Raw genomic sequence first — 21,487 nt, forward strand, 5'->3', positions numbered from 1 at the left:
GTCACTGTCGAAAAATAGTCAAAATGGCTTCTTTTACAACCTGATGATAATATGGTTACCTTTTCGTTATTGGTCACATTCTTACGATACTTCGAAACTAAGTATTTCACTGACCATTATTCGAAGAATTTGCAGTGAATTAAGAGCAAAAATTGCGACTGGTAACCTGAGGGACGCAGAAATTGGCGGTCTGAGTTTGTGAGCATATTTCAAAATGCGTTAGTGAACCATCAGTAAAAGTATTTCGAAATATTGTGTATTCATATACAAGAAATTTCTCAGTTGCAATCAAGAAGATCGTGCCCATGGTCTTACGTTCATTGGGGTATAACGCTCTTTCTCGCCGGTGAAGTTCGTTTAGCAGTTCTCTGTGTAATCTGAAAGTGTTAAAACAGCTAATACCTTTCCACGCGACGCAGATATTCGTGTTCGCATATATGTTTCACTCAAGGAAAGCAGGAAGCACAAAGCTGAGTAATTTTCTGCAAAACTTTCTGCATATAAACGAAATACAGCTGCATCTCATGCTGCGTTACACTCTCCGCATATGCAATTTAAATAAAAAGACCGCTACGGTCGCATGTTCGAATCCTGCCTCGGGCATGGATGTGTGAGATGTCCTTACGTTAGTTAGGTTTAATTAATTCTAAGTTCTAGGCGACTGGTAACCTCGGAAATTAAGTCGCATAGTGCTCAGAGCCATTTCAACCACTTAAAAAAAAGGTTCAAATAGCTCTGAGCACTATGGGACTTAACTTCTGAGGTCCTCAGTTCCCTAGAACTTAGAACTACTTAAAACTAACTAACGTAAGGGCATCACATACATCCATGCCCGAGGCTGGATTCGAACCTGCGACCGTAGTAGTCGCGCCGTTCCGGACTGAGGCGCCTAGAACCGCTCGGCCACCGCGTCCAGCGTAATTGAAAAACACAGTTCTTTGACTCGCATGTTTTTCCTCTGGGCATTTGTTCTGAAGCGATTGCAAAACTGGTTGCACTTGGACGAGTTGCATGCCCGTAACTACTTACCAGAACCGAAAAAGTGAAGCTGCAATGTAACAACGAATCGAAGTCACGATTCCCATCTGGCGAATTTACGCGGCAGTCATAGGTGAATGCCAGTTTGAAAGGCAGAGTCAAAAGAATTGTTTTATCTATGACTCGATGCTACAAATTTTCGATTCAGAGATAAAACATCTACCAGCAGACCACTTCTTACATGGTTGAATTGTCCACTGGACAAAGTGGGCAGCCGTCATTTTACGCGGCCTGTTCACAATGCCCCCTTCCGTCGTGAAACAGGAATAACTGGAAAGATTAAATTGCGACAGGAGCATTCTTATTTATTTACTGACAAAAGATGAATCCGTCATTTACATTACGAGTCTCTGTCACCAAGATTTTATACGAACTAGTGACGTAAGAAAAAGAAAATAAACACAAGGTAACACGCACTCCGCGGAACGCCTCCGCCACATCTTCACAGCATGTCTTCTAGTAATGTCGTATATGTGCCATTATCTTCCCTATCTCCTATACGTGTTGATATATCAAATTAATCTCTAGCCATGAACGATTCAGCTGCGGGACGGATACTAGAAGATGATCAGCAAGAAGTTGTACAAGAATTGGCTGTACTTAAGGTTCTTCACAATAGCACAATGATGATCATTTAAATACGAGGGTTGGGACATTAATAGTGGCAACTGTTTATTTACAGCTCGTACGAAATACATACATGCTTCAAAGTTTTACTGTCCTTCAATGCAGTCACCAGCATTGTGTGTAAATCGTTGCCAGAGATGTGGTCCACGAAGACGATACATAGACAGCGGATTGTGTCGTACAGTCTGATTGGAGCAACGTTTGCAGGTGTCATACCAGTGTCAATATTCAAGGCTAACAATTTATGTACATTCACATGGCTCCCAGAAGCTTCACAAAGAATGGCTAACCGATGCATAATTCTAGGGATATTATGTTCGTCACGAAGAATTAACATCAGATCATCTGCGTATGCAGTACACCGAAAAACGTGCAAACAACGGTCGCAGTGCTACAGCGTACAGTATTATCGCTAAGGGACATCCTTGTCTAAAAGAGCGGCGCTAGTTAGGAGACAGAACAAGACCTCGACGGAAGCTTCCGGGTAGTGCATATTCTGAAGGATAGCAATAAGTACATGTGACTGATGCGACCGAATGCTTGACTAATGTCTGTCACAGTCACCGCTCCCAGTACACGACGCAATCAGGTGCCTAAAGTGACAAGGGGCGGCGTGCATATTATGCGTTCCACTTATAAATGCCTGATATACTGACAGAACACGAAATGTAGGACGCCGAACGCCATCTGCCAGTGGGTGTGTGAAGATTTTCATATCGCAGTTCAACAAAGTAAGTATTCGTTAGTCAGTAATACGGTATCCTTCATGATGTTAACGAATTTTAATGATGACACCTTCCAAAAAAGGCATTCGAATGTGTACCTCTGACGCCATGAACTCTTGACATATAATCGACCAATAGGGTACCAATAGCTTTTGGAAAGTCCTATGAAATTCCAGGAAGTCTTACTTGGTGCCCCTTTCCCTAATGCATCCAACAATTGTTGTTCAGTCATCGGTTCTAGAAGTTGTACATCCGGAGTAGCCGTGGCATATGTCAAACCGGAGACGGTACCAATGATCACTGTATCAGAGCTCGTCTTCGACTGTCGTCACTTAATGGATAAAAATCTTGCGTCTGTTTTCTTTCCATGCCCCCATGGTACACGGGACGCCGTTTGTTGGCGACTCCGGCCACTGGACGAGTACGAATGACCGTACCTTCGAAGTGTTGACGCGTCATCATCACAATCATCGCTTTCGCTCAGCTGACAGTCATCTGGCGGTCAGGTTATGGTGGCATTACGGAACACTCCCGGAGGATGGCGTAGTGGAACTCCTTAGTGAAGCGTCTCCAAGCAGAAGCTTCCCCACTAAACGCCTTCAAGACTTGGCGAAGGCTGAGTTTGGCATTGCCTCGCCGTGGTGAACAGACTCCACGTGTCCCCCAACCCCAGCGGACAAGCCAGGGAGGTCAGGGAGCCGTGATAAATTTCCACGGACTTTAAGCGACGACATCCATAGAGGTCAAAGTCAGTAAATGCTGCCGGCCACAACTCGGCTGCTGTCATGGTATCCCTGAGATTGCGGGAGGAACTCGTATACAGGGTGAGTCACCTAACGTTACCGCTGGATATATTTCGTAAACCACATCAAATACTGACGACTCGATTCCACAGACCGAACGTGGGGAGAGGGGCTAGTGTAATTGGTTATTAAAAACCATAAAAAAATGCACGGAAGTATGTTTTTTAACAAAAACCTACGTCTTTTTAAATGGAACGCAGTTAGTTTTGATAGCACATCTGAACATACAAACAAATACGTAATCAGTGCCGTTGTAAGTAGGCTGTTTAGGTTTTCTTATTGGTAACGCCGCTTAGCGCTCTGTATGAAAATCACTGGCTGTGCCGTGTACAGTCTGTGGCTTGTTGGCATTGTTGTAATACTCGCCATTGTAGTGTTGGGCAGCGGCAGCTGGATGCTAACAGCGCGTAGCGTAGCGCAGTTGGAGGTGAGCCGCCAGCAGTGGTGGACGTGGGGAGAGAGATGGCGGAGTTTTGAAATTTGTAAGAATTGGTGTCATGAACTGCTATATACATTATGACTAGTGAGGAAAATACATTGTTTGTTCTCTATTAAAATCTTTCATTTGCTAACTATGCCTATCAGTAGTTAGTGCCTTCAGTAGTTTGAATCTTTTATTTAGCTGGCAGTAGTGGCGCTCACTGTATTGCAGTAGCTTGAGTAACGAAGATTTTTGTGACGTAAGTGATTTGTGAAACGTAAATGTTAATGTTAGTCAGGGCCATTCTTTCGTAGGGAGTTTTGGATGTCAGACTGCGTTGCGCTAAAAACTATTGTGTGTCAGTTTAAGCACAGTCGTGTATAAATTGTTCTAAGGGGACGTTTCATTGCATTAATAATATGTTATTTACTTTGTAAAGATGTTTAGACATTATTTATTCTATTTTGTTTTAATGCTCATGTGTGAAGTTGATGTTTCAAAAGTTATTCTTATCTTTTATGTATGTACTTATGTTGTAATTTTTGTAACACTAATGTATTTGCTACTTCGATTCTTTTGTAAGGGCTGTACTACTGCAAATGTTATGTGTATTATTATGTTCTTTAATGATATATTTTGTGCCATTGTTATTGTATTCTCACATTATAAAATTTTAATTGACACCAGTTCATGAAATTAAGTAACTTGTAAATTACATTTCACTGCACGCGTTTCTGTTGGTCATAGTATATGGACAATATGTGAGAAGTAGGGACTGATAGTGTTTGCACGTGTGTAAATAATTCAGCAAGGGACTGGATAACAGCATTGCTGGTTCTAAGGACATTTCAAACAAATTCTTTGTGAGTGCACAAGTGGTGGTTATGGACTTGCTACATTATCCGCAAGACTCTTCAATGGTGATTGTGCGCCTGTACAGTTAAACAGATGGCTGCTGGCCATCTCTACAAGGAATATAGTGGGTCTACACCTTTGATGACCCACCAATACCATTATTTCAACAAGGACTGCAGTGGGTCTGCACCTCTGATGGCCCACCAATAGTAATCTCTATGAGGACCACAGTGGGTCTGCTCTGTGATGACCTACCTACCAATAGTCTTCAACGTCGACTGACTCTGCTGTGGCCCATTACCTGTCTGCATGTCAAGAGTCAGCACTGTCTTTCGTTGGAAGGAACACTACTTCTTCAAGACTGCTTAGAAATCCACTATTTCCAAGTGCAATTTCTTTTATTGCTCAGACTTTGAAAAAAACACTGCAATTTTAATGTGATGAATGGATCAGCACTGTCTTTATGGACTGTGAGAAAATTTTAGCTTCTGACCAACATTGTATCAATAAGTGTGTGCATTTGATATATTTGTTATAGTAATTATGGAAATTTTTATTTAATCATTATTGGCCACTGCCCAAAACAATTTGTAAAAATTTTTTGTGGGGAGCATGGGGGCTATGTAAGTAGGCTGTTTAGGTTTTCTTATTGGTAACGCCGCTTAGTGCTCGGTATGAAAAATCACTGGCTGTGCCGTGCACAGTCTGTGTTTAGTTTGCATTGTTGTCTGCCATTGTAGTGTTGAGCAGCGGCAGCTGGATGCTAACAGCGCGTAGCGTTGCGTAGTTGGAGGTGAGCCGCCAGCAGTGGTGGACGTGGGGAGAGAGATAGCGGAGTTTTGAAATTTGTAAGAATCGGTGTCATGAACTGATATATATATATATATATATATATATATATATATATATATATATATATATATATATATATATATATATATATATATTATGACTATTAAGGTAAATACATTGTTTGTACTCTATTAAAATCTTTCATTCGCTAACTATGCCTATCAGTAGTTAGTGCCTTCAGTAGTTTGAATCTTTTATTTAGCTGGCAGTAGTGGTGCTCGCTGTATTGCACTAGTTCCAGTAACGAAGATTTTTTTGTGAGGTAAGTGATTTGTGAAAGGTATAGGTTAATGTTAGTCAGGGCCATTCTTTTGTAGGGATTATTGAAAGTCAGATTGCATTGCGCCAAAAATATTGTGTTTCAGTTTAAGCACAGTCTTGTATAATTGTTCTAAGGGGACGTTTCACCGTTTGTTGCATTGTAAAATGTTAATTACATCCGGAGATATTGTAACCTAAAGTTGACGCTTGAGTACCACTCCTCCGCTGTTCGACATATGAAACGGGTGAAAGCGGTGACGATGCAGTATGCGCATGACACTACTTTGACTCAGTCCACAGGCTCTCGCAATGTCTCGTGTACTCATGTGTGGGTTCATGACAACAGCAGCTAACACACCAACTGCACCCGCTTCTCCTGTGACGGGCCTGTTATGGACCCGTTTGCGTGCTACTACCATACCTGTTGCATATAGTTCGCGGTAGATGTTTTGCAATGTGTGGCATGTTGGATGCTCTCTGTCCGGGTACCGTTCTGCATACACCCTGCAGGCTTCAGCTGCATTTCGTCGGCACTCGCCATAGATGAGTATCATCTCCACCTTTTAAGAGTTCGAATACACCATGGTCATAGTTCCTACAACACTACACTATCACAGACGTCTGGTAACACGGTGTACTATAGTTGGTCTGCGTGCGGAGACGAATGCAGAATAACGATAGCAGGAAGCGCTACATGCGGATACTGCGACGGGTAGACCAAACCACAACAGTGCAATACAGCCACACTTGTAAACACGGTCATCATCGTAAATATGACCCTGCAGATGCTGCTCGCCGACCGTGGCACGTGTTTGTTACAACACGCAACTGAACATCGGAGATTTCAAGCGTCAACCTTAGGTTACAATATCTCCGCATGTAATTGACATTTTACAGTGCAACAAACGGCACTGACTACGTATTTGTTTATATGTTCAGATGTGCTAAAAAACTGACGTGGTTCTATATTTAAAAAACATAGGTTTGTGTTAAAAAAACATACTTCCGTGCATTTTTGAATGGTTTGTATTAAACAATTACACTAGCCCCTCTTCTCACGTTCGGTCTGTGGAATCGGTTCGTCAGTATTTGATGTGGTTTACGAAATATATCCAGCGGTAACGTTGGGTCACTCACCCTGTATATGCTGTCGATTCTGTTAGACGAATGTTCCGTGAGTGCAGCATAGATGATGTGCCAAGTGTCCACCAAACGGGCCTCGCAAATGACAGCGCCGACTACTGGTAGTGGTGAATAGTGAGGAACTTGGTCCTTGGGAGATTGTCACCGTGGCACCTATACTGCCCTGGCATAATTGCATTAATTCCTCAGCAAAGAACAGCGAACGTTGACGCCCCTTCCTAGCACCCGACTGTGTGTAAACGATGACGAGGTGTATCCCTTGGACCACTAGCACCATTATCCTGGCATTCGATACGCTACTAAACCTCCTAAACCTCCTTTGATAAGAGCTGCGACGCCCGTGCCGTATCTGACACATAAGAGACGCAAGTCATATATCAAGATTTGTTCATGAAGCAAGGGACGTATATCTATTGCAATGGAGCAACGTCAATGTCGGCCCTATGAAGTGTGTCGCATAACAATGACAGCTTCCTGCACGACCGGATGGTGTTGGTGTTGATGATCGCGAATCGATATGACTGTCGTCCGCCCTCTAAGGCAACGGCAGTGGCAACGAGTGTTGTCACCCCAATGCCCACTGTCGTTTCTATTATCGTGCCGTTCGCGGGAGAGGGGCAGGGGGGGGGGGGGGGAGGGTTGAGAGCAACACCTCTTCTACAAGTGTGGTGCCCGCCAAAGTGTCGTCTTCTAGGTCGTTCACCCATGAGTCACTGGAGGTACGGCACATTACAGCTGCTACTAGAAGGCCCTTGTCATGTTTCCTCGTGGCTGCGACGGTGTTCCACCGCTCCCTTCATCTCCGCACGGATGTCCAGGAGAATAAGAATCCATTGGATCACTTTCGAAAGAGGGAGCAGTGTCAGTCGGCGCCTCCGCAGCATGTGTGTCGATGACACGACTCTTATATGTACGATCATGTCTATCTTTCAGCAAGTCACAGTCGTCTGACAGCGTCCGTCGGCGTCTCCTGTTGTTGGTGGGCGAACGATGCTTCCGGACGTGTGTCAGAATATGTGTGTAGATCTGATTCCTACGCGCCTTCCGAGAGAAAAGCTTGCTTTGGCACAAATCGCTGATCAACATCCATCGGCTCGTTGCGTTCAGAGCCACTTCCTGCAGTGACTGTTCAGAGCTATCTGCCCACTCAGTCGGCACCGAGCGGGCGGTATGTGCATCGTCAATAACGTGTCCGTATGTCTGCGGTGGTAGCATACCCCGTTCCGCAGTGCCAGATGTTGTAGGTGTCATCACTTGTGCGTAAGTAATTGGCTGAATCTAAAGAGGAACCTGGTTTAACGCTTCCCCTGATGGAATCTAGATGACGTATTGCAGCAAACAATCGGTGCAGACATGACTCTCCTGTCCACATCCTGAACATGGGCACGGTTGATCGTCGAACATAACAACAGCACTACAATCAGAGTTAAGTGTAAAGGAACATGCTTCGTGAGTTCAAGGTTGACCTGTCTTACTCCACTGAGAACGATATATGTTGTAAAAGTCTTCCACTTATCAGCCACATGGCCAATGACAATCACGTAAGGCTTAAGAGAGGAAATAATCGTATCGGTGGGTAAGGCAAAAGATAGCCCAAAAACCCGGTACGTTCTCGTGCTTGGGCCTGCGTGCTTAACGGTAACAGCACCGATGCGTCCATCTGCGTGCGTAAACTACACTGTGGCGGCAGCGCCGGTAACCAGCTTCGTGGACACTTCTTCGGTGATTATTTTCAGACGACACTGGCCGTGATCCAAAAGTAAATCACAGTGATGGCCTATGGATCCACATGTAGTTCATCGCGCAAGAAGTTTCCTACATCGTGTTCTCGGGGTTGTGGATATTCGGCTTGGAACGTAATCGTGTTAGTGTTCTTCCTTTAGAGTTCGCCCAGTGAACTCGTAGTAAGCAACTCTTGCTCGCGAGAAGTAAACAAGATCGCGCACGCCACTAGACCGGTGGGGCGCTACGCACGCGTCCTCGCCGCTCCATCCCTTAAGGCAAACATCTCACCATAAAACCATATGCGAATCTGATCACGCTTTCTACTGACTCAAGATACTGATGGTCTCTCAAGCTTGACAGCTGTTCGGTATGTGGCAGTGGCAGCGTTTTAACAAGTTAACATTAATTCATCGTCATTCAGACAATCTCTACGAAATATTTATAATTTCTATACAAAATTTTCCTCTTGAGTCAGTGTACATATTAGTGACAACCGGATCAGATAGCCTGTGGAAGTTCCTGTAATGGGCTTGCATACACAGACGGACGGGAGGAGTGATTTAAATTTATATATGGAGAGAAGAGTTCTTATGCAATGGACCAAATTTCTCATTCAGAAAGCGAATCTCAAAGTTGGTTGGGAAAAATAGCACTTTAAATCTCATGCAGAAAAAAGAAACTTCTACCACCGTAAATCAGAATATGACAGCGACATGATAGTGGACCACAGAGACTGCAGTTCTTCGTTTCACGATACTGGTACTCGCACTGGTCGGTGTAGCACCGACTGAAATTGCGAATATGGAGTTGGTGGATTCCAGAGGACATACTTAAAGCAAAATCTCAACAACCCATACGAGTACGTACCTTGAGACGATGCATAGAACATTAAAGTCTTTGATCACAGATCCTATTGCAATAACTTCCCTTGGGGCGGAGGAAGAGGCTTCCACCATTAATGGACTCATGAGCAGCATCTCTTTTTCTTTCTTTCTTTTCTTTTCTTTTTTTAAAGGAGCCTCGTTATGAATTCAGCAACGCGATGGTCATACCTGTGTGTCTTTGTTCCTGAAACAACAAACAAAACCAGAGTTTATTATCATCGCACGAGCACCAGACTTGGCGTGATTGTTACAGTGCCGTTTTGGTTCGACGTCAGGCATTACATTTCTGATGTGTAAAGGCTGTCGGCTAGTTACTATCTTCTTGGCTTCTCACACATCACCTTTCAAGAAAGTAACGCAAGACCAAATGCTGCCCAGTCTGATTTGTCCTACCCCAATACGGAGATTGTCGACTCTTTGCCCTGTCCAGCATGTTCTCCAGAGATCCCAAGCACTGAAAACCTTAGACCATGAGTTTCCAAGATACTGGCACCTGGAGAATCGTCAGCCACTGCTGTTGGTGAACTGGTTCAAATGGCTCTGAGCACTATGGGACTTAACTCTGAGGTCATCAGTCGCCTAGAACTTAGAACTACTTAAACCTAAGTAGCCTAAGGACACCACACACACCCATGTGCGAGGCAGGATTCGAACCTGTGACCGTAGCGGTCGCGCAGTTCCATACTGTAGCGCCTAGAACCGTTCGGCAACCACGGCCGGCAGTCGGTGAACTCTGGTATAGTGTTGAAGCAGCATGCAATGCCTACATCTACATCTAGATCTACATGGGTACTCTGCAAATCACATTCAAGTGCCTGGCAGAGGGTTCATCGAAACTTCTTCACAATTTTCTATTATTCGAATCTCGTGTAGCGTGCGGAAAGAATGAACACCTATATCTTTCAGTACGAGCTCTTATTTCCCTTATTTTATCGTGGTGATCGTTCCACCCTATGTAGGTCGGTGGCAACAAAATATTTTCGCATTCGGAGGAGAGAGTTGGAGATTGGAATTTCGTGAGGAGATTCCGTCGCAACGAAAAACGCCTTTTTTTTTAGCGATTTCCAGCCCAAATCCTGTATCATTATTGTGACACTCTTTCCCATATTTCGCGATAAAAAAAACGTGCTGCCTTTCTGTGAACTTTTTCGATGTACTCCGTCAGTCCTACCTAGTAAGGATACCACACCGCACAGAAGTATTCTAAATGAGGACGGACAACGTAGTTAGGCCGTCTCCGTAGGAGGTCTGTTACATTTTCTAAGTGTCCTGCCAATAAATGCAGCCTTTGGTTAGCCTTGCCCAAAACATTATCTATGTGCTCTTTCCAATTTAAGTTGTTCGTAATTGTAATACCTAAGTATTTAGTTGAATTAATGGCTCTTAGATTAGACTGATTTGTCGTGTAACCGAAGTTTAACGAGTTTCTTTTAGAATTCATGTGGATGACCTGATACTTTCGTTATTTAGGGCCAACTGATACTTTTCGTCGTATTCAGATACTTTTCCAAATCGTTTTGCAGTTTGTTTTGATTTTCTGCTGTCTTTATTAGCCAATAAACGACAGCGTCATCTGTAAACAAATGAAGGCGGCTCCTCAGATTGTCTGGAACATCGGTAATATAGATAAGGAACAGCAAGGGCCTACAACACTACCTTGCGGAACGCCATAAATCACTTCTGTTTTACTCGATGACTTTCCGTCAGTTACTACGAACTGTGTCCTCTCTGACAGGAAATCGCATCCCTAGTCACATAGCTGAGACGATATTCCATAAGCACGCAATTTTATTACGAGCCGCTTGTGAGGTACAGTGTGAAAAGCCTTCCGGAAATCCGGGAATACGGAATCGATCTGAAATCCCTGTGTGTCATACCCCTATCTGTCATTCAAGCTCAGTTAGATACAGTGTAATAATTAGTGAACTATATGAAAAAAACTTAAATTAATTACAAACTACGATGAGCACACACTGTATTGAATATGTAAACGTCACTACAGATATCCGGGTTTAAGTTATGACATGTTCGTTACGCCTAGAATCATTGGTGATGATGTGGCGCAGACGAATAGCGAAATTCAGCATGACACGATGAAGTATGGGAACATCAGTGCTGTTGATGGCCTCCTCAACGGTTGTTTTCAGCTCAGAAATTGTTTTGGGGTTATTGCTGTACACCTTGTCCTTAATATAGCCCCAAAAATAGGAGTTCCATGTGTTCAGATTCGGAGAATATGGTGACCAATCGAGGCCAATGCCAGCGGCCTTTGGCTACCCCAGAAAAAGAATGAGGTCCCCATATTGGTCCTCCAGGACATAAAACACTCTCCTGCTTCGATGGGGTCGAGCTCTGTCTTGCACGAACCACATCTTGTTGAAACCAGGGTCACTTTGGAAAATGGGGAGGAAATCACCTTCCTAAACCTTCACATACCGTTCGGTAGTCACGTGCCATCAATGAATTGCGCACAGATTATTCCATGACTAGACACTGCACACCGCACACTCACCTATTGATGGTGAAGTTGGATGGATGGATGGAAGAATGAAGAGGTTTTTATGGGCGCACGAGGGCAAGGTCTTAAGCGCCCGCGCAAAAACAGATTGAAACGGGCGTCAAGATAATACCCAGAACAGGACAAAACAGAACGTTAAACACAGCTAAAAACAGTTCGAAAACTATGTGTGTAACCACACCGAATAGTGGGACGAGGCAATGCGTCAATAGTAAAACATGAATGGCACAAGAAGAAAGTGGTAGAAGGAGCTAAAAAAATATAACAGAAGTAAGTGCCTGGCTGACCGCAAGGAGAAAAAGGGAGAGGCCAGCTACTGTGCTATACACTAAAACCTTCAGCCGAAACGTTTAGTGCAATGTCCAGACATGGCAAAACTTTGAAACCCCAGTTACACTCGTCTCATCATTAACTAAAACAGAGGGTATGTCCCTACCAATTTTTGGTTCTGCCCTTGTATCGCGGTATAAAATGCACTCCGTTAAAATGTGATTGACAGAGATGTGCAAGCCACAAGTTTCACAAAACGGGGGATACTCCCACCGTAATAGAAAGCTATTTGTGAGAGGACAACACCCAATTCGAAGATGCGTGTTGGTCACATCATCCCGCCTGAGAAACCGTAAGGAGGAATGCTACGACCGAGTTATTGACTTCACCAACAGCTGGTTATTGGCCGTCATCGTCAGCCATTCTTCCTCCCACAACAGTCCAGAAATGACAGCCTGCAAGAGAATAGGACTCTGAGTCACACCCGGCGCTCTGCAGGACTCCTTGGAAGCCCGATCGGCCTGTAAATTGCCCCATATTCCGACATGACCTGGCACCCAGCAGAATGACATCTGCGAACCCCGCCGTTGGAGCAAGTACAATTTGTCATATATCAGCTGGACCAACTCCTTAGCTGGGTACCGATTCTGGAATGATTGTAAGGTATCAAGGGAATCGGAGCAGTTGAGAAACCGATTGCTCTGAATACGATGCATCTGCTCTAGAGCCTTCAGGATCACGGGGAGCTCAGCTGCGACAACGGATTATTCGGCAGGCAGGCGAATCCTGGAGATATCATCAAGGAACACTACAGAACAGCCAAAGGGAATTCCCTTGTTTGCAGCCATCAGTGTAAATCACTATAAAACCGTGATGCACATGTCAACTGTTAAAAAAAAAAAAAACAGATTCTAATGTAAAATCTGGCGTACTATCTTTCTTAAAATTGGTCAAATCTAAAATAAGTCTGGGTCTCTGGAGGAGTCAAAATAGAAGTCAGCTCCAACCTGGCGATAAAAGATGAAGACCAGCCATATGTCTCTCGAAAATATAATCCTGTGCGCGAATCCCATAGGGCTTCGTTGCTCGTTGCCAGCTATGAAAAAGCCGTGCCATGGAAAGCTTACCAGCCTGTGGTATGCACGTGTGTGTGGTGTGGGCATTGTTTTACATGCCTGGCTGACTGTAAGCATCCGTCGCCTCATATGAAGTGGCGGTTGACCAGTCTCTGCACAGAGGCTTGGTAGGGGGCGAGTTCTGAATGACCCAGTCGCCAACCGAATCCCTTCATGGTGCTCCCCATCCATCATCTTTAAATAAGAAGGTCTTGCAGGCCCATATACCACGCACACATAATTGAGCTGAGATCGCACACATGCCCTGCAAAACTGGAGCAGACATACCCTGTCAGCTCCCGATGTATTGTAGCTTAGACATTTTAAAATACTTAAAGACTTAAGTGACCGTTGTTTCAGGTCTTTAAGATGTGGTAGCCATGTAAGCATAGAGACAAGAATTAACTCAGAAATTTCACGGTGTCTTTAAAAGTATGGACAGTGTCCCTAATCCTAAATTCAGGAAAGGTTAAAATCGAAAGAGAACGGTGAAAAAGAACACACGCGAACTTCTCGGTGGAAAACTTAAAGCCACTCATCTAAGGCCAATTATTCAAATGTCTAAGAGTAAGTTGCAACTGACGTGTCGTCGTTTCGAGGCTTGAAGAAGAGCAAAACACAGTGGAACCAACCGCAAACAAAGAACGCTGGGCTGGAATTTTCACTATGGGCGTAATGCTATGGCAAAGATGGTCACACTTAAAATGCTACCTTGAGGGTAGCTCAAAGCGATCAGACTGGACGGCACCGACTCGGTGCCTACAATTTCGTGGCAAGAGGAAGGACTGAATAAAAATGGGAAGACAACCACGAAAACCCCATTCGTGAACGTTCTCCGGGATGAGACGCATCCAAATAGTATTATAGGCCTTCTCGATGTCAAAAATACACCTAGAAGCTGATTCCAGCGAAAGAAAGCCTGTTGTAGAGCCGCCTCCAGGAGGGCAAAGTTATCAAAGGATAGAACGAAACCTCCTGAACCCACACTGAAACCTATTAAGAAGTTGCCAGAATTCTAAGATGAAGACAAGGGCCGGCCGGGGTGGATGAGCGGTTCTAGGCGCTTCAGTCCGCAACCGTTCTGCTGCTACGAACGCAGGTTCGAATCCTGCCTCGGGCATGGATTTGTCTTACTTCCTTAGGTTGGTTAGGTTTAAGTAATTCTATGTTCTAGGGTACTGATGACCTCAGACGTAAAGTCCCATAGTGATCAGAGCCATTTCAACCAAGACAAGGCAGCGGTTGACCATTCGCTCCGAAGTCGTTCCCATTAAACTAGTGAGGGCAACACTACGGTAACTATTTTTGCATGTGTGGTCTTCCCACGGCTTAAAAGAGGAATTAAAGCTTCCTCGAGTCAGTAAAGCATCAAAATGGCATTAAAAATTGTGAGGAGGATATCTTCGTTTCGTCCTGTGAGGTGCCGGGGCATACCGTAAAGGAATCTGTCGTGACGAATGGGATGTTTCATGAGCCTCAGACAGTGCAGAATGAAGCTCCCACATGAGAATGCCGGCCGCGGTGGTCTAGCGGTTCTAGGCGCTCAGTCCGGAACCGCGTGACTGCTACGGTCGCCGGTTCGAATCCTGCCTCGGGCATGGATGTGTGTGATGTCCTTAGGTTAGTTAGGTTTAAGTAGTTCTACGTTCTAGGGGACTGATGACCACAGACATTAAGTCCCATAGTGCTCAGAGCCATTTGAACCATTTTTGAACCACATAAGAATAGGCAGTTGTAATCTTCAGCAGAGTCTGGCTGGAAGCCCAAACTACACCTCTCAGCGTCCGCAGCTCGTGGTCGTGCGATAGCGTTCTCGCTTCCCGCGCCAGGGTTCCCGAGTTCGATTCTCGGCGGGACAGGATTTATCTCTGCCTCGTAATGAGTTGGTGTTGTGTGATGTCCTTAGGTTAGATAGGTTTAAGTAGTTCTAAGTTCTAGGGGACTGATGACCATAGATGTTACGTCCTGTAGTGCTCAGAGCCATTTGAGCCACCTCTCAGCGACCGCTCTGTGGCGATGGAGACCTGAATCCTGACTTTCTCTTGCAGTAAATGTGGCAAAATACGCCGCCATAGTCTGGATAATGTCTCTCAGATCCGTTTTAAGAGAGCTGTTATTCATTGCAACTGCCATGGGGCACCTCCCTCCTCTCCCAGAAATTCGCCTGATGGTCTCCCACACAATATAATTTTTAGTTAAGCAATTAATGGTGTTCAGGACCTGTTGGCATAACCTCTTCTTGCGCTCTCAGATAATTCGGCGACACTTTGCCCTCGCTGCCCCAAAGGCAGCAAGATTCTCGGCCGTTGGCTGTCACTGGAAACTAAGTAGAGCCGCACGCCTGGTCCTGATTCCAGAGCGACATTCGGCACTCCAACAAGAGACAAGTAGAATCTTCTGTTGGCCCGTGAACTGTGGAATGGATGCTGCAGGGACGTGGTGGATCATTTTGGTAATATAATCCCACCAAGCCTCGACATTCGCCGAGTGATCAAACTGGTACAACTAACTATAAAGTGTCCAGTTGGCTCCACTAGCACCCATCGCAGTGGTTTCCTCTGGAGCCCCACAACAACTGGCAGGTGAATCCAGATCGGGAAGTCATTTGCTGTTCAGAAGTTAGTGCTCGTTTCCACATTTAGCGAGCATCCCCAGGATGACAAAAGAAGCCTCTCAATTACTGTATCAGTAGTACAGGTAACTGCAGAGCCCCAAAGTGCTTTGTGTGCATTAAAATCCGGCGGGGAGCCGTGTAATAAGGTCGGTGAGAGTTTCTTCATCAAGTGAATGATGTGGGGGCAAGTAACGGGAACATATTGTCAACATATGGCGCACGTGCACTGACACAGCAACAGCTTGTAATGTCGTTGTAAGTGAAAGAGGCGAGGAATGGTAGTCGGCCTTGGTGAAAATACCTACACCTCTTCTAGTTCTCACTCCACACAGTTCGTCCTTTTTTGTGGAGTGCATAGCCTCGTAGCTCAGGAGCGTATGATGGATGGAAATCAGTCTCCTGGAGACACAGACACAGTGGTCTCCCCTGCGATGGTAGACGAAGTTCCCCCACATGCGTCCTGAACCCCTGCGAGTTCCACTGAAGTATCGAAGCGATCTATGACAGGAGTAGCACCTTGATCCTGTGTTTCTGACGGGGTGGGGAGACTGCAGCAGTTGTAGGGGCAGTCATGGGGTGAGATGATTGCCCCACGCATATCTCATACTCCATCAGCTCTGGGGAAGGGTCAAATCAAGAATAAGGTAAAATGAATTTGTCATGGTCAGACGATTTACCACTTGATTTTACCTTCTGGTGGTGCTTTATAAGAGCTTCTCGCGGTTTGATAGCCTTTGGTTGAACCAACGTCGGAGTGGTAACGTCCATGCAGGGCTTCTGAACAGCCTCAGCTTTTGGAGGCACTAGGAGCTGGCCCAAATTGGAGGCTGCAACTTTATCTGCCGTTCGAGTATAGGTTACAGGATCTGAAACACTTGCTGCATTGCAAGCGCACTCACATTTGCAGGTGTTAGTACAACACTCACCACCTCTATCTGCTTTGAGGCATCTGCTTTTGGAGTAGGCTTCTGAACCATTGATGCAAAAGGTGTAGCAAATGTGGGAGGCTGCATGGACCTTAAGATCTTCTCAGCCTCACCATAGGGGATACGATTGATTGTTTTTATTTCCTGAAATTTGCGATGCTCTAAAAATATTCGGCAGTCCCTATTCCAACCAGGGTGTTTCCCGGAGCAATTGATACATTTGGCTGGAGAAAAGCAACCAATTCCTTCATGAGCGGACTTAATGTAGTTGCCATAAGTCGCTTTGGCTTTACACCGTAAAACCCTGGCATTTAAAACAGCGCATTGGGGTCGGGAGATAAGGCCTCACACTAAGGCGAAGGAACATATTCCGGAAGTTTCGTGCTACTGAAGGTCAGGGTAAGCGAGTCGGATTTCATTAGTTTACCATCAACCTTCTACATGATAAGTTGAACGTAAACTATACCTTACAGGGCCCACTCACGCTGCAATTCCTCTTTGGGAACGTCGACTAGATCCCGTCATCCCACAATACATTTGCTGTAATTCAAGGTGCTATGCATTTCGGTGTCTTTTGCACATTCCCCAAGACATTCAGGAGTTTGGAGGTTATCTGCTTGCTGGGAACTGGAAGTTCCCAATAGCAAGGTGCCATTGTGGGCTTCACCTGTTTTAAGGAGCCACAGATTCCCTCCAAACAATTTAGTATATAGAAGGGCGAAACCTTCTAAAAATTACCCTCCTTCCCGTTTGTAAGGTTTTTAACATGGCTGTCAATCAACGACTGCTGTGTAATACAAAATTTTGAAAAATACAGCCCTCAGTCCCGACCACAATGAATTTGTAACTTAGGTTTGAGTGTCACAATTGACACCTTCTTCGGACAAAATTAAAACTAGATGTTACAGCATGACGTACCAAAAAATACGAAAGCTGCGGTCATATCTGACAGCGTCAGATAGCCGGAATTAAAATAAGAATCAACTGAGGTGTAACCCACTAGGGGCTGCCATGTGTCCTCTGCTACAGTCAACACAAAATCCACATTCAGTTTCACTATGAGAAACACATTCTGAGTACCAGCATGCATTCTGTTACAAGAGACTGTACTTTTCGAAGAAGTGCCAGAGTCAGGGGAACCGACTACAAGAGCCCTCTTGTTAGACTGGCCCACCATTTCCGCTGAAGGTGCAGGAGGTTCCATTTCGGTCCCGCGAGCGGCTATGGAAGTAAGGGACCATTAAGATAGAGTCCGGCGTGCCTGAGTAAGCCTTATACAACAGAGGTGCGACAGGTTCTCCAGAGGCCGGCCGCTAACCACTGTTCCATGTCAACAGCCATACATCTCAGCGCACAGCTAACTTTGAGACTGAGGTTATTTTTTGTAAAGGTTTAGTCCATCCATTCGATCCGGGCGATCAAGTCAAGATACCCCCGCTTCTTGAGACACACAACGTTCCATTTGCGCACCGCACTGTGATCACTGAAACGTGTCCAGAGCTTAGGGTGATGGGGATATGGCGGTGCTTACCAGTCCCCAGGTCAGGAACTCCGTGGTCGCCAAGCCCGTACCCTGAAAATGAATGCTGAGCACCTGAGTGGGATGGGGAAGAGAGTTCTCTGATGTGAAGTGCGGATTATCAGTACCCCAAATGCGGCAGTTTGGCTTACTGACGAACCCATCCATCCAGATGAAGGTGGGCTTCGTCGCTAAACCATACCATATTCGCGTCAATGTCCTGTTCATTAATTCTGTGGACAGTAGTGTTGAAGAAAGACAGCCGCTGGTGCATGGCCCTGGGCATAATGGCTTATGGGTTTGAGTTCTGTGTGGGAAGATATGCAGGCCTTCAGCAACAATTGGGCACAGTGTCTCCAGGTTGATTCCCACCTGTTACGCAGTTAGTCTGAATGATTCCCTGGGGCTGGTCTCAAACATATCGCGTGTCTTCTCGATATTTTTAGACGTTTTCACCCTTTCTGAACGACCGAAATTGCCAACACTGTCTTCACGAAAACTACTCATTCGCTCAAACTTGAGAATTAAATTTTTGATTGTTATCATACATCGACCGGTTGTCTTCATCTCGAACTCGGTCGCAAACTTCCTTTGAGTCGCAGTAGGGCTGTCATTGTTCGCATAGTAGGCCTTCACAAGCGAAATGCGCTCAGGCATGGTGTACCGTGACGTTCTCAGTCACCAATTTCCGATAACAGCAAGGCGATTACACCTGCGAATTCTATTTCCCATCATGCTCCGCGGCCAACCGTGCACTTTGAACGTCTTAACGCAGAACCGTTCAGAAGCTATGACGATTTTATTTCATAAAGTTCAGTAGTTATCACCCAGCACGAAGTCCAGCCAGATTAGGACTACTGGTGCTATTGGAGGTGAAAGACCAGTGTACTACATTTCATGCCAGTGGGTTGCTTCTAATTAAATACTCTGTCATTCGTTTGTCCTACTGTTGTATTAAAGTGTTGAAGCAGTAGGCCTCGTCACATTTCATTCCACAAAACGTCATTACGGAAATAGGTAAAAATTTTTGTATGCTAGTTAGAATCTGATTGATGTGACAATTAATTACAATTCAAGTTAAATCCAGTCGAAAATAGGGAGACTGCAGAAACACACGTATATTTTAATTTGCAACACCACATCATTTCTTCCTTTTCTCGCATTTATTCCATCTTGACACTTGTAGGTATCACATTGCATGTACTGGGTATAGGCTAAAACTATTTCCACATGCTGTTCCAGCGGCAGAGAAAGAAAGGCACTTCATCACGAGACCCTGTCCAACCTCCTGCTGGTTTAGCTGTCACGGAAAGCGTCGGCCTTAGGTAAGGGGAGGACGAATGATGGAAGTAGCCATTCACTGTGCTCTATTTGGTTCAAGAAGAGACTGTCAGTCAGGCGCACTCTGTAACATTTCGATGACAATCTCCTAAACAACGTTTAGCTACAGAATTTTGTGAACAACACGGTCATTCTTAAGAGAAAACTTCCTACTGGAGATATCGATCGAAAAGACACAGGCGATCGCATGCTTCGGCTACCTGTACGATATCTAGCCCAATATTTTTCCCTTTTTTTATTTTTCTCTTTTGTGTTTCGACCTGTGAAAAAGACACCAAGTGTAAGACATGTGGATTGGCCAGAGTATCGTGACTTTAAGGTTATAGACGCAAATGTCTCGAAGGGACGTCTCAGCACAGTTGACGGCAGTTGCAGCATTTATCTTACGGCGATCGGAAGTACAACGACGTATCATTATATTTCCCTTTGTAGAACAAATATCTTACTTTCTGATCGCCAATTGCTGGTTGAGGCATGGGAAGTGTCAGCAAACCTGACATGCTCTGAGATTTTAACTTCACCTCTTATCCTGTCCTGAGTAGAGCGACTTCAGGTTCTGCTTGCAGAGGGTACACTTAAGATTATAGTTTTAAAAGAGTCACTTCGCGTTTTATACTCGGTAGAGACACTTAGAATTCATCGCGCACCTTCTGGCGGTGACTTCGCCTGGCAGACTTCTGGGACAGACCTCTTCCGAGGAGGGCGATGTACAGCGCAGTCAAAGATTCTCTCAGCAGCCCGCCGGCACCACCGGCAGCCAGCACATCCATACACCAACGAGATTTACAGGCAGCGCCACCGATATAGATCGCGATGAATTTAATAACCCGCAATAATTTCATGGATAGGTTCTACCTGGCAGTGGGGATGGCACAGTGGCATAATAACTTCATTTATATTACCACCATGAATGTTATCACTGTTGTCAAGTTGCCGATTTTAGGCATTTAAAATTTAATGTAGGAGCTGAACTAAACATCACGTGCTTCACTTTCTAAGCTTTACCATCATAAGTAGCTTAAACTTTATCTTGATTTGTGCTTATTACTGCTGTAGTTGTTTCTGAAATAAATTTTGTTGAATTTTGTGGCAATGATTTTAACGAAATCAGCTTGTAACTATAAACTCAGGAATTCATCGTACCTTTGAATTTTATTTCAGACCCAATCATCCCTGTACGTAATTAAATAAGCTATGTGATTACCCTCTTAAACATTGCTGGGACGATTACTAGCGGTCATTAACTTCGTTGGGCACAGTTTAGTTAACCTTAATCATTAGGCCAGAGATGTAGGTTCACAACTGATATGAGGGTGCAAATACTCATGATCATGAATAGAAAATGGTGGTGTGCATCCACGATGCTGAAATGTGATAGCCAGGGCATGTCTGTTAGTGTTCATAGAAATATATATAATGGTGCTACATGTTGTAAATACTGTAGAAAGTAGGGGTAAGCTTATACAAAAACCAATAGGGAACACTGAGAGTGGAAAACGAAAAACGAATGCTGGAATTAAAAATGGTGTAAGACAGTTGTATAGTTTTTTGCGCCTACTGTTCAATCTATACACTGAAGAAGCACTGAAGGAAATAAAGCATTTAAGAGTGGAATTAAAAATCAAGGTGAACTGATATCACTGATATGATTCGCTAATGACAATGCTATCTTCAGCGAAAGTGGAGAAGAGTTACAAAACCTGTCGAATGAAATGAACAGTCTAATGATCACAGAATACAGATTGGGAATAAATAGAAGAAATGCGAAAGTAAGGAAAAGTTGCAGAAACGAGAACTGTAAGAAACATAGTGTCAAGATTGGCTGTCACAACGTAGATGAAGATTGTGGT

This window comes from Schistocerca gregaria, chromosome 3 (genome assembly GCF_023897955.1).
Source record: "Schistocerca gregaria isolate iqSchGreg1 chromosome 3, iqSchGreg1.2, whole genome shotgun sequence".
NCBI lineage: Eukaryota > Metazoa > Arthropoda > Insecta > Orthoptera > Acrididae > Schistocerca > Schistocerca gregaria.